A 16,055-nucleotide genomic window follows, 5' to 3' on the forward strand; every position below is an offset into this window, starting at 1 on the left:
GACTGGAGATTAAGAGCAAATATGCTCCTATCAGCTCTACTACTCATGAACTTACAGGGTTTTAGAAGCTCTGTGAGAAAATGTGAGATGAAAACCAAAATATATATATTTGTATTATATCACAATATCGCAAAGGAACTAATATATTTTATATAAATAAATTTTAAAACCTAGATGAAACAGATAATTCCCTAGGAAAATGCAACTTACCAAAATTGATTTCAATAGAGAGCACTATTAAACAGACTAATTTCCATTAAAGAAATACAGAAAGTCATCAAGGGACTATGCTATTAAAAAGCAACTCATGGAGGTACTTGGGTAGCTAAGTTGGTTAAATGACTGACTCTTGATTTCGGCTCAGATCATGATCTTGTGGTTTGTGAGTTCAAGCCCCACATCAGGCTCTCTGCTGTCAGCACAGAGCCTGCTTCGGATCCTCTGTCCCCCTCCTTCGGCCCCTCCCCCTACTTGTGCTTGCTCTCTCTCAAAAATAAATAAACATTAAAAAATAAAAAATAAAAAATAAAACTCACCAAGGTGCAGTTGGTTAAGGCTAGGACTCTTGATTTTGGCTCAGGTCATGGTCTCACAATTGGTGATATACAGAGCCCTGCATCCAGCTCTGTGCTGATAGCTTGGAGCCTGCTTGGGATACTCTCTCCCTCTCTCTCAGCCCTGCCCCATTCTCACCCTCTCTTTCTCAAAACAAATAAATAAGCACTAAAAAAAAATCACCAAGCCCCAATAGTTTCAAAGGTGATTTTTATCAAAACTTTAGATACCAATTTTCTATCAAACCTATTTGATAGGTATCAATTTCTATCAAACCCATTATACCATTTTTTCAGAGCTTAAAAGGATTACTTTAAAATTACTTTTGTGAAACAATGCAATATTAATGTTAAATGCACTAAAAATACCACAGAAAGAAGAGAATGCAGACTATTCTCACTTATGAATATCTTGGCAAAACCCTAAAAGGCAGGAAACAGAATGTAATATCATCTTAAGAAAATAATACATTATGACCAAGTAAGATTTATTTTAAGAATGCAAAACAAGGTTAACTATTAGGAAATCTATTAATGTAATTCACCATATTAGTTAATATAGGAAAATCACATTTATGTTCATGTATGGGTATATGCCTTCAACACAATCCAACATACAATAAAACAGTTACTGATTTTAAGAACGCAAAATAAAGTTAACTATTGGGCAATCTATTAATATAATTCACCATATTAGTTAATACAGGAAAATCACATTTATGTTCATGGATGGGTATAAGCCTTCACACAATCCAACATACAATAAAATAGTTACTGATGTACGATAGGAAAACATAGGATAAAATAGTCAGAGAAGGAAAAGTTAGGATGGCTGGTTCTTAGGTGGAGAAAAACACCTATTTTGGAGCAATGCTTAGAGTGTCTGACCACAGCAAACCCCTCAGGCATAAGGTTCCTCTTAAGAATGTAACAGACCCACCTACTCCCCCTCAGGTTCCCCTCTGGAATTTGACAAAATACCTGACTAAAAATAGGTAGACCATAAAACATACGACCCATGAGGAATGATATGGCCATAGACCACTACTCATTAAATGGAAATGAGCCAGTCAGGAATGGACAACCCAGTACCTAGAGTTATCCAGCCAGGAAGGATAAAACCTGAAAAGAAATGAGGGGGAAGAGGGGTGACCAGAACCTTATAAAACAAGGACCTTTGCCTACAGTCGAAGGCATTCACTTTCAAATGCCCCCTCTCTATAAAGAGAGCTTTCATACTGTTTTCTTTTCTGGTCTTATACTTTAATAAACTTTTGCCTGTTGCTCATTTTGTATCTACCTCTTCATTCTTCAAAATGGTGAGACAAGAACCCTGGGTTTTGAGGTAAAGAATACTGTAACAGATGGATACTTCTTTAACATGATTCATATATATCATGTATATGTACATATATATACACGTTACAAAGTGTACCACTACACCTTAAACTTAAAATAGCATCTTTGCTATTTTAGATGCTAGAGGCTTTTCCATAGGTCAGGAACCAGGCAAGATGGCCAACATCGCCACTGCTATATAATGCTATATTGAAAGTATTAGCCAATTCAGATGTAATAAAAAAACAAAAAACAAAAAACATTGACTTCATAAAAAAGTTGGACTATATAAAATTTTACAAAACTTTTTTAACATCAAAAAACGCCATAAGAAATGACAAATGGGAAGAAAATATTTACAATGTATTTCACAGATACTGAACTAATCACTCTAGGAAATCTTTGAAATTGGGGTGGATAATACCATCAGAAACCTGAGAGAAAAATGAGGGAGTAATGAACACAGTTCACAGAAAAACACATCTAAGTGGCTGCTAATTTTATAAAAGATGTCCAACTTCACTCACTGTAAAAAACTAAAAGTGAATTAAAACCACATTGAGATATAATTTCTCACCTATATTTTTAAAAAATTTTAAAAGGTTTATTTTTGAGAGAGCGAGTGAGCAGGGGAGGGGCAGAGAGAGAAAGAGAGAGACAGTCCCAGGCAGGCTCTGCACTGTCAGTACAGAGCCTGATACAGGGCTTGAACTCATGAACCATGAGTGGCTCATGACTGAGCTGAGATCAAGAGTCAGGTGTTTAACCGACTGAGCCACCCCTCTCACCCACTGACTTGGCAAAAAGTCAAGAGTTAAGCGCACACGGTGGGCAAGGCTGTGGGGAGCAGGTGCTCTCAGATGCTGCTGGCTAGCGTGCACGATGGGACGCTCCCTGTGGACTGGGGAATCTGGAAACAGCAAACCAAAGGGCATATACATGCATTTACCCTTTGACCAGCAATCCTCTTCTAGAAATTCCCCTGAAAATCAGTCTTCACAAATTTAAGTTAAAGTTATTTATTACAGGTATTTGGACAGGCAAAATACCAGAAACAAGGTGGAAGCCTCTGAGTAGGAGACTGGTTGAATAGATGGTAGTATATTCATGCACAGAGCACCGTTTACCACCAGCACAACTGAGGAGGATTTCTAGGAACTGACATTAAGTCCTTTTCAAACTATATTAACAGAAGGGGCAACTGGGTGGCTCAGTTAAGCATTTGACTCTTGGTTTCTGCTCAGGTCATGATCTCAATGTTCATGTGTTGAGCCTGGCATTGGGCTCTGTGCTGACAGTGCAGAGCCTGCTTGGGGTTCTCTCTCTGCCCACACCCCTCCTCTCAAAAATAAATAAGCAGTAAAAAATATATTAACATAAAAAAGCAAAATGAAAAATAGTTGCGTTTATGTTGTTAGCTTCTGTATACAAAACTTGGGGAAATTAAAATACGTACCTGTGTGTGTATGTTTGTTTGTTTGTTTGTTTTTGCAGGGAAGAAATACAAAGAAGGATAAACTAGACCCTAATAAAACAGTGAACAATACTGGTTTCACTGTTCTATTCTTTTAATTTTTCGGTAAGTTTGAAATTAAAAAAAAAAAGTGTTGAAATTTTAAAAAACAAAACAACAACCCCCCTCCTGCTCCCCATCAGCCTAATGTCCATATGTCCATATACTGGAGGAGAGGAAGTGTCCCCAGGTTTTGCCCTGCTGATTGGTGAGGAGAGCAGTCAGGGGTGGACAATTTGCATGTGTCTGAGGGCAAAATAAATCACCCAACCACTGTTCCCATCACTGTCCCCTTGGAATGTTCCGTGTCACGTGACTCAGTTTCTATATCCTCCCTCCCTCTGTCCCTCTTTTCGTCTTTCATCAAACACTTACTGACCTGCGTTAGGCCCTGAGGTTTTCGTAGATGAAAAAGTCCAGGCTCAGAGTCCAGGAGGGACAGGGACAGGCAACAGGACCATGGGAGAAGATGTGTGTTTTGTTTTGTTTTGTTTTTTTAAACATAGGCGGCTGCAGTTCCACTACATTCCACAAGGTGGCAGGTTTTGCCTGGAAAAGGGGCTCTTTACTGCCCATTGCCCACTCCTTACTCAGAGGCGTGGCTTCCATTACAGAATTATGTTCTTTGACAAGCATAATTTATATTGATTGCTTTTGTTAATGCATCAGACAGAATGCATGTTCAGGATACATTCTTGGTGATGTTTAGTGCCTTTTCTATTTAGAAAAAAAGCCTAAAACAAGTAAATCTGTAACCCTTTCAGTGCATGCTTATTATACTGGATCATGCAAAAATAATGTTAGAATCCTGGGGAGGAGGTGGAAGGGAGAGATGGGAGAAACAACTGGACAGGTAGACACAACTGAAGAGCTTCCCATGTGGTTGTTCTTTCACTGTGACATTAGTTACTATCTCCATGCTGCCTTGTTCTAAGTAATTCAGAAAGTGGAGAATGGCTTTTCTGCCAGTCCTTTGTGTTGCTAAGATGATGGTCACACGTGAGCTCCGCACAGACGTGTGTCACTACGGCCCTCCCCACCTCACACAATCACAGGCTTGTACTCTCATCAGGACATCTGCCAAAATCCTGGCACCATTGTTGCGCGGCTGCTTCCTTGTCTAATTGTTGAAATGTGTTCTCAGAAATGATTTCCCAACAAAAATACGGAGGGCTCTTATTTGCGAAGAAATAAAGAGCTGAGGGCATGCTGGAGTCCTCCTTCTGATCTTTTACTCTCAGCCTAAAAGTAGAAAATGCAAAGAAACAAGAAATAAATCAGAAAACTCTCATTGCGATGACCATTAAAACAGTAGTTGGGTGGGTGCCCATTCTCTCCCAAACGCTTGTCTTGCACTAGGGTTTTATTTTTTGAGATCTAAGTCAATCACTTTTCATGATGCTGGTTTGCAATCTCATGCAAAGGTGATAAGTGCCCAGAAACCCTGGACCATGAAGATGACAGAGTTCCCCCTCCGTACCGTTTTCTTGGTCTTGGCGCCTGATCAGCAGATCAGGCTTTTTGTTCCTGGGCTGAAGCCTGGGAGGGGTGGTTTTACTCCTGGGACTCTGAGCTGTGTGAATCAGAAGGCCACAGAGACCCTCTCAGACCAGAGGCCAAGGGCACCAAAGTGACTGTGAGTTACCTGAATAGGAGGAGAGGTAGTCAGGAGGGGAAGTTTGCCAGGAGCCCACGGCAGGGGCAGGGAGGCCAGCAGCTCTGCATAGACAGAGAGGCTGGACAGGCACTGGGTGCTCACAGATCAAGGAGCCTGGGCACATACTGCTTCCTATAGACTTGTCCTAGAAGCAGTTTCTGGGAGATAATATTAACGGGATGCCTCCTTTTCAACATACTCTGCCTAAGGATTCAAAAGTAGTGCCTTGGATTCCAAATCTGTTGCTTTTAAAGGCTCAACATAGGAGGGTGAATTATGGTATGTTAGAGGTGAGGTAGGCCCCTGGTTTCTGCATCACACTTCTCTGGCCCCTAAAACTGGCAGTAGGGACCGGAAGTCTGTTCCTGGCAGGCCCAGTGGGCCTGGGGACATCCAGCCTCAGCTTGCTCCCACACACCCAAGGACTGGTCCCGCTTCACTCCACAGCATTGGAACCTCAGTGGGCCTTCATGTCTGCAGACATTCCTGCCCTATTTGCCTTATTTTCCTACATGTCTAAGAAACGTTTTCCTCTCTCCTCTGATCCTCAGATTTCTCTCCCATCCTCTTTCAACCAGAAGGGAACTCCCAAGACCCCCAGCATCACATCCCTCCCTGGCACCATGGAGAAGTGGTCCAAGCCCCTGGGCACACCTGGCTGCACATGGGCCCGTTCCCTCTCTCTCCATCCAGGGACGATGGCTCCATGGCTCCAACAATTCTGCCGTCTCTCTCCCTCAGCATACAAACATGCTCTTGATTTTCTCCTTAAAAAAAAATTCAGGGGTGCCTGGGTGGCTCAGTCGATTAAGTGACTGACTCTTGATTTTGGCTCAGGTCATGATCTCATGGTTGGTGGAATGGAGCCCCATGTCGGGCTCTGTGCTAATGGTTCAGAGCCTGCCTTGGATTCTGTCTCTCTCTCTGTCTCTCTCTCTCTGCCCCTCCTCTGCTCACTGGCAAGCATACTTTCTCTCTCTCTCTAAAAATAAGTAAACTTTAAAAAAATCAGCGAAAACAAAATATCTTCTGTCCCCACTTCTTCCACCATCTTTCTCTTCAAATTTTGCCTTGCTTTGCAACAAGGATTCTTTCCTCCCACTTCTCTTGGACCCTCTCCAATCAGGCTGATTTGGCACTGTAACTCTATGGAAACTGCTCTTACTAAGGTCCTTGGGACCTCCTCATTGTTAAATCCAGGGGTGGGTTCATAGTTCTCCATTTATATGACCAGGTAGCATCTGACCCCACTGCCCCTTCCCTGCACCTGGCTGCACTTTGGCCCTCCATTTGCCTTCCTGGACAACATGTTCTTTGGCTGATCTCTTACCCCACTTGGCTGTCCTTCTGCATCACCTTTGCTGGGTCCTCTCTGGTGTGGGACCTCTTTCCTTCTCTACTACGCTCACCCCCTTAATGATTGTGGGAGTACAGTGGCTTTAATCCCCGCCTGTATGCCAGTGACTCCCAGCCCCATCTCCAGGCCCGAGGCCCCTCTGCTGAACTCCACACTCGTATATCCAACTGCCTTTCCAACATTTCCATGTGGCAACCAATAGCCACCACAGCTCAACATGTGCAAAACTCAACTTTTGTCTCTGCACTTCAAACTTACCCACTAGTGGCCTTCATCATCTCTCTTTATGGTGACAATCCTTACAGTTGCTGGGGTCAGAAATCTGGGCATTGTCATGGACTCCTCCATTCTTTAATCTAACCTATTTGGGGTTCCTGCTGACTCTGTCTTCAAAATATGTCTAGAATCTAACCAATTTCTCAATATCTCTGTGGCTAGGCCACTGTCATTATTTATCCTAGCCCTTATGGGGCAGTGATGTTAACGTCACGCCACCTCATTGATCAAAATCTTTTAGGGGACACCTGTGTGGCTTAGTCATTTAAGCCTCCAACTCCTGACTTAGCTCAGGTCATGATCTCATGGTTTGTGAGTTCAAGGACCTCATCGGACTCTGCTGTTGGCGTGGAGGCTGCTTGGGATTCTCCCTCTCCCTCTCTCTTTGTCCCTTCCCTGCTTATGCAGATGCACATGCACTCTCTCTCTCTCAAAAATAAATAAATAAAAACTTAAAAAAAAAAAAAACACCTTTTGATAGTGCTCCATTGCCCTACCTACAGGGTAAATTAAAAGGCACAGACCCCACCATAGCTACAGGAGCCTGCAGGAAAATCTGGCTCCCTGTTACCCCTTTGACCTCATCTCCCACTGCCCTTTCCTTCCACCCCTTCCCATCCACACTGGCCTCCTTGCTCTTTCTCAAACATGCCAGACTCTTTTCTGGCTGATGGCCTTTGCTCTTTTTGTCTCTTCTACCTGGAATATCCTCTCCCCAGCATCCTCTTAATTAGCTCCCTCTTCACCTTCTCCAAATTTTTACTCAGTTATCATCATCTTTTCATTAGGTCTACCCTGATGATCCCATTAATACTGACTGCCCTACCTTATTGATAACCTACTTCCGTTATCCTGCTCTATGTTTTCTATTTTTTCCATAGCACACGTGACTATATATTCATGTATATATTTTTTATTATGTTTATTGTTTACTTTTCTCTTCACTAGATTGACACTCTGTAAGGCAGTGATCTTCACATATTTTATTCAGTGATGTATTTTAAGTGCCTGGAACAGTGCCTGGCACATAGTCATCACTCAATAAGTAATTGTTGTTGAATGGATGGATAGTTGGATGGTTGGATGATTGGATGGCTGGATGGCTGGATGGGTGGCTGGATGGATGGTTGGGTGGGAAAAGGAATGAACACAAGCTGGTCAGTATATTAACAGCTCAGTCCCTACCAGGAGCTGTACATAACCATGTTATCTCCTGCTGTCTGGGGACCCCACATTTACAGCTTATCTTTATTAGCCCTCCGGTGGTGTGGGTGTCCTATTGGTGGTAAATCTCCAGAGGCACTTCTTACTGGGTTAAGGCTGGGCTGAGCTGGTCCAGGCTGCATGTATGCTCACGGCAGTTGATCAGGTCAGCTGGTGTCAAGCCTTAGGTCTAGTGGGCGATGAGAGGCTGTAAACAGGAAACAGAGTCCAGAAGGGAGTGCAGGAAGATTCAGGGAGCCATGGATATAAGGAGGAAGATGAAATCATGAGGCAAGGTTTGAGACTAGTGTCTGAGAATGACGTTAGTCATTGCTGGAGGTCTGTTCTGTGGGGGTACTGGTGGCAGGAGACACAGAATAGGCTGTCAGACTGTGGCAGATGTGTTCATCACTGTATAGCCAGTTTCTGGAATAGTGCCTGGCAATAGATGGTACATGGTAAATAATTATTTATGAGATGACTGAAGCTTTGTTGAAAGGGGTTTTGTAGGATGAGACAGTTCCTAGTGTGGTATCTATGACAAGTCTTTGGGTCTAAACTCTGATCCAATAGCCTGCCACCCTCCTCCAGTACCTATCATCAGAAAGGTCCCTTTTTTCAGTAGATTATCCTGTGGCAGCTTTGTGCTCTGTTCTGTGGGGTCCTGGGTTTGAAATCCATCTGTGTGACCCTGCACACACACACATTGCTTAGTCTTTCTTTAGGACTCAATTTTTACATCTGAAACAGGTAATAATACTTGTATCATAATGTTGTTGGGCTTGGCTCATCTATGCACAGTACTTATTATTGTTGGATAGAGGTCTGAAACCTCTCTCACTATATTCCTAGTTGTTGGCTAGGTCCTGCATCCACTGTGGATGGATGTCCTACCTCAGAGACATTAGATCTTTTCTTGGAAAGAGCAGGTTGTGGTCCCAGCCTGGGCCCAGATCGTTCTGATGGACTCCCTGGTAGATCATGGTACCAGGGGCTTTGTGTTGTGTTAGAAGGTGATGCAAGGGGTAGGTGAGAGACAGTAGTTTTATTTATTTATTTTTATTTTTTATTTTTTAAAAATGTTTTCTTAATTTTGAGAGAGAGAGAGAGAGACAGAGTGCAAGTGGGGAGGGGCAGAGAGAGAGGAAGACACAGAATCCAAAGCAGGCTCCAGGCTCTGAGCTGTCAGCACACAGCCCGGCACAGGGCTTGAACTCACAGACCTTGAGATCATGACCTGAGCCAAAGTCAGATGTTCAACTGACTGAGCCACCCAGGCTCCCTGAAAGCCAGTAGTTTTAGAGGTGGTGACCTTCAGGCTTTTGGCTTCCAGATGTCCTCCATCCCAGACTGGCCCTGCCCAGCTCATAGGCTCATTCACCCCCAGACTTTGGGTTGAGTGCACCATGAAAAACTTCTGGAGGGACTTGAGCAGTAGTATGATTAAATGGTCACATGGTAGAATGCAGAGGATTCATTTGTACAGAGTCAGCTCCACCTAAACGTGTAAACAGCAACTGTCACCATCTGTTGAAGCCTCTGGGTATTTGCTTAGTAACTTCAAAAGCATGAGCTTTGACCTGGATCCCAAAGTGCACCTGGGTTTGGAAATGGCTCACTGCTGCCACCAGAAGCTAGGTGGTGGGGAAGGGTTGGGGTGGGGTCGGGGGGAGCAGAAATACCTAAATTTACTCCCTGATCTGCCCTCGACTAATCCTGTGACCTTGGACAAGTTACCTTTCTTTCCTAGCCCTCAAGGTTTTCAGTCTTGTTTTGCTGGCAGAATCATTTTTTAAAAAGATATTTCATGTGGAAGACAAATTTATGGTTATTACAGATCAAATCCAAAGTAAAATTGCTCTGAATGAGAAGGGGAGGGGTTGGGGTGGCCCAGAGCCTTGCCTGTTGAGAATGTTCCCTCAAATTGTGCACACAGGTGGCTTCTGGGGTGCCTCCACTTTACCCTAAAGGCTCTGCACAGCACAGCTTGAAGCCCCCCAGCCCCAGTGCTGTGTGAGGACCCTTCTAGCTCTGATGGGTGGTGATTTCATCCAGTAGAACTGCTGTTGGGATTGCTCACGTAGTAGTTAGGAATGAATGAGCTGAGCTGGCAGTGAATACAGAGGAGTAAGGAAACAAATGGCTGCTAAGGCAGGAGAAGATGAGGAAAGAGACCATATATGCCCAGGGAAAAGCAGTTCTCAGGACAGCAGCTTTAGGTACTGTGTACCTGATGGGGCTCTCTGCCTGGAACCTCAACCTTTAGGGATCTCTTTCAGCCATCTTGCTGTTCAGGAACCCCTGCCCTGTTTCAGCAGGTGCACAAGGCCTTTGCCAGATGGTTTTAAAATCTTTTATGTTTTATTGCCTAATATCCCAGTTGGAGACAGGAAGATGTAGATGACACAGCCGAGTCCTTGTGGCACTTAGTGTCTGGCGGAGGGGGTGTCAGAGCACTGGGAATTATTTGCACGTCTAGGTGCTCTCATGGAGACGGGGCAAAGGTCACTCCAGACCAGAGGAGGGGGCCAGTCCCTCTGTCTGGGGGAGGCCAGGAGGACCACACAGAGGAACTGTCGTCTGGGCTGTTATTTTAGCCCAAGAGACCACTAATGCCCCTGGACAGGAGTCGGAGGGTGGGATGCTGGGTGGGGCCCCTTAAGCACAAGGAAAAGTGGGCACACAGTCATGGACACCCAGAAGAGCACTGGACTGCCTTGAGAGCAAGTCTATCTCCATATGGAAACTCATACACTTAACTCCAGGTTTACATATTCCTCCTGTGGGATCCACACTGCAGAAGGAAAAGGCCCGTCCATGTAAGCCACAGATTTAACTTTGGTGAATAGCTGGATGTTTAGTGAGAAATGATGTCAATTCATTATTAAAATTATTGGGATCTCTTTACAATTACCTGTTCCTAGAATAAATGATCCCATGAGACCCAATCCCAGTATCTCTTTTTGGCACTGTCTGTAGATTTCTAATGATAACAACTGGTTGACCTCTCATAAAAACATAGCTTCAAAGAGACTCTTTTAGTGCCTGCTTTGTCCATGCTCCCGGCAGGCACAGGAAGGGAAAGGGGTCTTGGAAGATTCTCATAGAGATTTGAGGGCAAAAGCAGTTACTTTCATTCACTAACTTCTCACTTTTTATCAAAGACAAATCCTGCAAGAGTCAATCAGGGCCTGGTTAGAAGGAGGAGCTCCCTAAGAGACAGAACCTTCCCCACATTTTTACTAGGCTAACCCTCACCTCCCTGAGCATGCTTCTCATGTGGGGGAGGATTCAGGGGCTGTCATCAGGTTCTTGTTTCTACGAAAAAAACCCCCCTGATCAATACACATCGGCCAGAATTGACAACAATCTTCCCATCCTGATTACATTCCCACCCTCTATGCCTATCACTTTTCTCTTTTTTGTCTCCCTCTCTGCTCCTGCTCACATATGTATTTATTCCCTTGGTACTTAGGCCCCATCACTCTGCCCCATCAGGGTAACTGGCTTGGCGAGCTAATGGTTTTCCCAATCACGAGGAATAGCCATGTCCATAAACTTGCATGTCATGAAGCCTCCTCCCCAGAAATCCTCTCTGAGGATGTTCCAAAACCTGAGGTTGCCTCTCCCTCACATTTGATACAACTTGTCCCAATATCATTTTTGCAACTGCTGAAATATGCATACATATAATATATATTTCAAATCTATATGAAAAATATAAGTACATATTTAATTTCTTTCTTAACAGTCCTCCTTTGCCTCTACTTCTAAGTCTTTGGGGATTGGCTCGTTGTAAATGACACATCGTAAATAATTGTATGAGCAGGGAACAGGGATTTCTGGCACCCCCACGTAACGAGGGGACCATGGACAGTGGGCTACGAGCCACGGGCTTGAGCAGCAAACAGACTAACTTTCTCTCGTTCCCGTGTGCTGAGCGCAGTGCCTGGCACAGAGTGGGTGCTCAGGCGTGATTCAGCCAGTGGGTGGATCAGTGTGATCTCCTCGACAATTTAAATCCTGTGTTGATCAAACAAGATGAGGAGCTGACAAAAGCCCTGTCGTAGGGAGTGGGAGTGCTCAGAACTGTGGCCGAGTGTGTGGTGTGGCTCTCAAAAATGGGGCTCTCATGGATGTGGGGGTGTCCTTCTGGTGGGGCCTGGGAAACAGCGGGCAAGATGGTGGACCCGGAGCGGGGTCAGCTCTTCCAAGTGAGCTCCATGCTATCCATGGAGGGAGAAAGAGCTTTGGTGGCTTTCTCCTCTGCTGCCATCTTCCTTGGCGCTGGTAGAGCTTGAGCTGGGGAGGGCAGGGTCCTTCTCTCCACTTCTACTGCTGGGGGACGTGAGCCCAGTGTCACTGCTGTGCATGGGATTTGCTCTGAGTAGATGTGCCTCCTGAAGGAAACTGCTTGGAGGTCAAGGAGGGAGACCTGGCCTGTCAACTCCCTTGCAGAAGCAAGGGAGCCATGTGAGTGCGTGGTCAAAGCCAGGCTTTGTCAAGCTCTTCCTGTAAAGTGTCAGATAGTAAATAGTTCAGACTTTGTGGGTCCTACTGTCTTGGTTACAACTACTCAGTTTGGCCATCTTAGTGCAAAGGCCTAGTGCATAGACAATACATAAATACACAGGTGTGGCTGTGTTTCAGTAACATTTTATTTACACAATAGGCACAGACCAGATTTGACCCATGGACTACAGTTTGCTACCCCCTTCTCGAAGCTTATCACTCTGACTTGAAAACTTGATTTTGATCTCTGTGCTCCTGACTTTCTTTTCAATTTGCTGAATCCCATAGAGCATGACTTCTGTATTTCTGACCCCAGCCTGGTCACCCAGCCCCGACTGTTGGCTGTGTCTTCTGCTCAGGCTGGGGCTCTTGCTCTAGCTGACCCTGCTGTAACTACATACAGAGAGGCAGAGAAGAACCAGGGAGCCAGTCAAGAGCAGTGCCAGAGGACACTGTGGAATTCTCAAGAGGAAAAATGCAGGTGTCCATCTCTGGAATGGATGGATGAAGAAGAGAATTCAGCCAAGCTTGTTTTCTAAGTTAGCTGAGACTACTATTTAGAGTCTCCCTCGAACAAAACAAACTCTAGAGTGCTTGGTGAGGCTCTGGGGACACATTTAGAGAACCCTGGTCCAGGCTGACATACAGTCTGAGAGTTAGGGGTAAAAAGTCTTTTGACTTTTTGGATGTCATCTGGAGCCGATGGAGACCATCAGAGGATATGCATGTCATTCTGTTGGGGGGGGCCCCCCCCGACTGTGTCAGGCCTCTTTCCCTGCCTCTCACTGGACCTCTGAGGTGTCACTCTTTCTACACAGACTGGAAGCCAGTTGGAATTCAATGGGGCCCTAGAGGTCACTGGGTGTAATATAAGTGTTTTATTGATGAGTAAACAGAAACTCAGAGAGATAAACAACTCACCCAACCTCTCACAGCTAGTTAACAGCAGAGCTGTGGGCAGGACCCAAGTCTCCTGACTTACCTTCCCCTTCCCCGGATTTCCTGAGTGGTTTGTATTTCCGCTCTGAGAAGAACAAGCCAACACATGTGGAAAAGACCCCCGGGAAATGTCTCACTACCGCAGCTTACAACTTTTTTTTTGTTTTTTAATTTTTTTCAGTGTTTACTTATTTTTGAGAAAGAGACAGAGTGTGAACGGGGAAGGGGCAGAGAGAGGGAGACACAGAATCCAAAGCAGGCTCCAGGCTCTGAGCACAGAGCCTGATGCGGGGCTCGAACTCACAAACCTTGAGATCGTGACCTGAGCCAACGTTGGAAGCTTAACGCACTGAGCCACCCAGGTGCCCCACAGCTTACAACTTCTTCCCACCGTTTGCTGTAACCCATCCTCCACTCTCTCCCAGGGAACCACCTGGGTTCAGATTCTGCAGCAGGTAAAGCATCTTCTGTAGGTAGCTCTGGTGATTCTAGAACAAGAGTTCATTAGGAAAAGTAATTATTCACAGGCCTCAGGCATAGCAAATTCTACCTCACTCCTCAAACCCCTGTGAGTTCTTAGGACACGGAGACTCATCATCTGTATTCTTTCCATAAAATACACACTCCAGTAGCGTGAGTTGATGGGTACTCTTCCTTTATTTTTTAGAAAGGCAACCACAAAATAAAAACAAGAGGGACCAAGGGGATCTAATTAAGACTCCGTAAAGCAGGGACTGGTATCTCCATGATCTGGCTGGAGTAAGATTGCTGTTTTCTTTCTACCCTGCCACTGATATAAATGAGTTCTTAATTCCTCCTTTTGTGAAGAACAGGTTGTCAGGCTCTTACTCATTAAGTGGCTTCAGGGCCCGAAGCAGAGCTTAATGGTCGTTTAAATTAGAGCCCCTGCCTTCAGCACCATTGGTGGGGCAAGAATAGGGAGTCCTGGGAAGAGAAAGAAATTTCCCAGGATTTGAGGGCTGAGGGAAGCAGGGACAGAGTGACCTTGGAGGTATTTGGAGGGCAGGCCCTACTATTCCTATTCACTGTCCACAGGATGAAGTTCAAACTCCTTACTGTAGATTAAAAAGCCTCCTGCTATTTCTGTTTCAGCTTGCCTCTTCTGGCTTCACTGACGGCTTCCCTTCCCCTGGTCTTCCCAGCCATGCACACTGTGGCCTGAGGGACCCCCTATCTGAGCAGGCCTGTGGTTCCCTATTCGTGGGACGCCCCTCTCTCTCTCCGCTTGCTTCCACCTGGCTTTTCTCAAGACACACCTCAAGACCCTCCTCTCTACGAGGACATTTCTTACTATTGGATACTTCCCTTGTAACTGTCAGAGACTATGAAAACACCCCTGATGATGCACCGTGGCATATCCTCCTAGTTCTGCCTGGACCCCTAAGGCCTCGTGGATGGATTCTTCTTCAGATCCAGGGCTTGGCTGGATGCTTGATTCTTGTCCAGGAGGGGAGAAGGAAGGGGGAGAAGGGAAGGAGGAAGAAGGGCAGGGCAGGCCATACAGGAGGGAAAAGCACCTCGATATTCAACACTCCTCTGGACCCGGGTATTTGATGAAGAATGACATAACACCCTGCTTCCTGGTGACGTCTGTTTGTTCATCCAACCAACACTGAATGCTGGCTTTGAGCATTTATTGTCCACTTTCTACCCTCCGTCAGCCTTTAGACTTCATTCCAATGCACATTTCTCTTCCTTTTAATAAATAAATAAAGTTTATTTATTTATTTTGAGAGAGAGCAGTGGAGGGGCAGAGAGAGAGGGAGAGAGAACCCCAAGCAGGCTCTGCACTGTTAGCACAGAGCCCGATGAGGGGATCAAACCCGCAAACCATGAGACCACGACCTGAGTTGAAATCAAGTCAGACGCTTAACTGACTGAGCCACCCAGGTGCCCTGCAATGCACATTTCTTACCGCCTCACCCTCATTTGTTAGGTTCCCTAACTCAGGGCACTCAGGTGCTTCTTCAGGACTGCTTGGAATCAGAAAGAGTTTAAAACCGAACGGGATCCTTCACGAGAACACCCCCTCATCCATCAGTCATGGAGGTCCAGACTCCTAGGCGCTGAAATCTATGTGTCTGTTTATTTCAGGTGCAAACCTTTTTAAGTTTCGGTAACGCAGCACCTTGGGTGCAGAAAGCCCTTTTACTTTTATTATTATTTTTGGTATGCCTATTAGATGTGCATATAAAGTCAGGTTCCCCAGAAGCAGGCCAAGAAAATGCTCTGGAGAAAGTAGGAGAGGGAGACCGATGGGAACGGGGAGAAGCCAAGTGAGGGGGCCAGCCCCCACTGACCCCACAGTGGAGCTCTGGAGCCGGAAATACTCCTCAGAGTTTGTCCTGACTCAGGCAAGGTTGCCGGGCTCTTGTACTCCCAAATCAGTTATTGGCTAAGAAGGAAGAGAGGTGAGGACTCCCAGGCACTTCAGTTCTTTGGGACGAGGGACAAATTGACTCTGGGGGTAGCAGTAGTACAGGCACAGCCTTCAGCCTGCAGGTGCACGGAAGTGGGTGTGTAGAGGACCAGCGAGGTCTAAGGTGAACCTTCAAAAGTGTCCACATAGTGTGTACCCCAAACCTAATATCTCTAGAAACCACAGACCTTAAACCATAACCCATAAACCATAGGTAGCCTCACCTTGCTACCTTATATAGGAAAATGAGGTCCAGAGAAGGAGAG

This window comes from Herpailurus yagouaroundi, unplaced genomic scaffold (genome assembly GCF_014898765.1).
Source record: "Herpailurus yagouaroundi ecotype Mexico unplaced genomic scaffold, PumYag 28, whole genome shotgun sequence".
Lineage (NCBI taxonomy): Eukaryota > Metazoa > Chordata > Mammalia > Carnivora > Felidae > Herpailurus > Herpailurus yagouaroundi.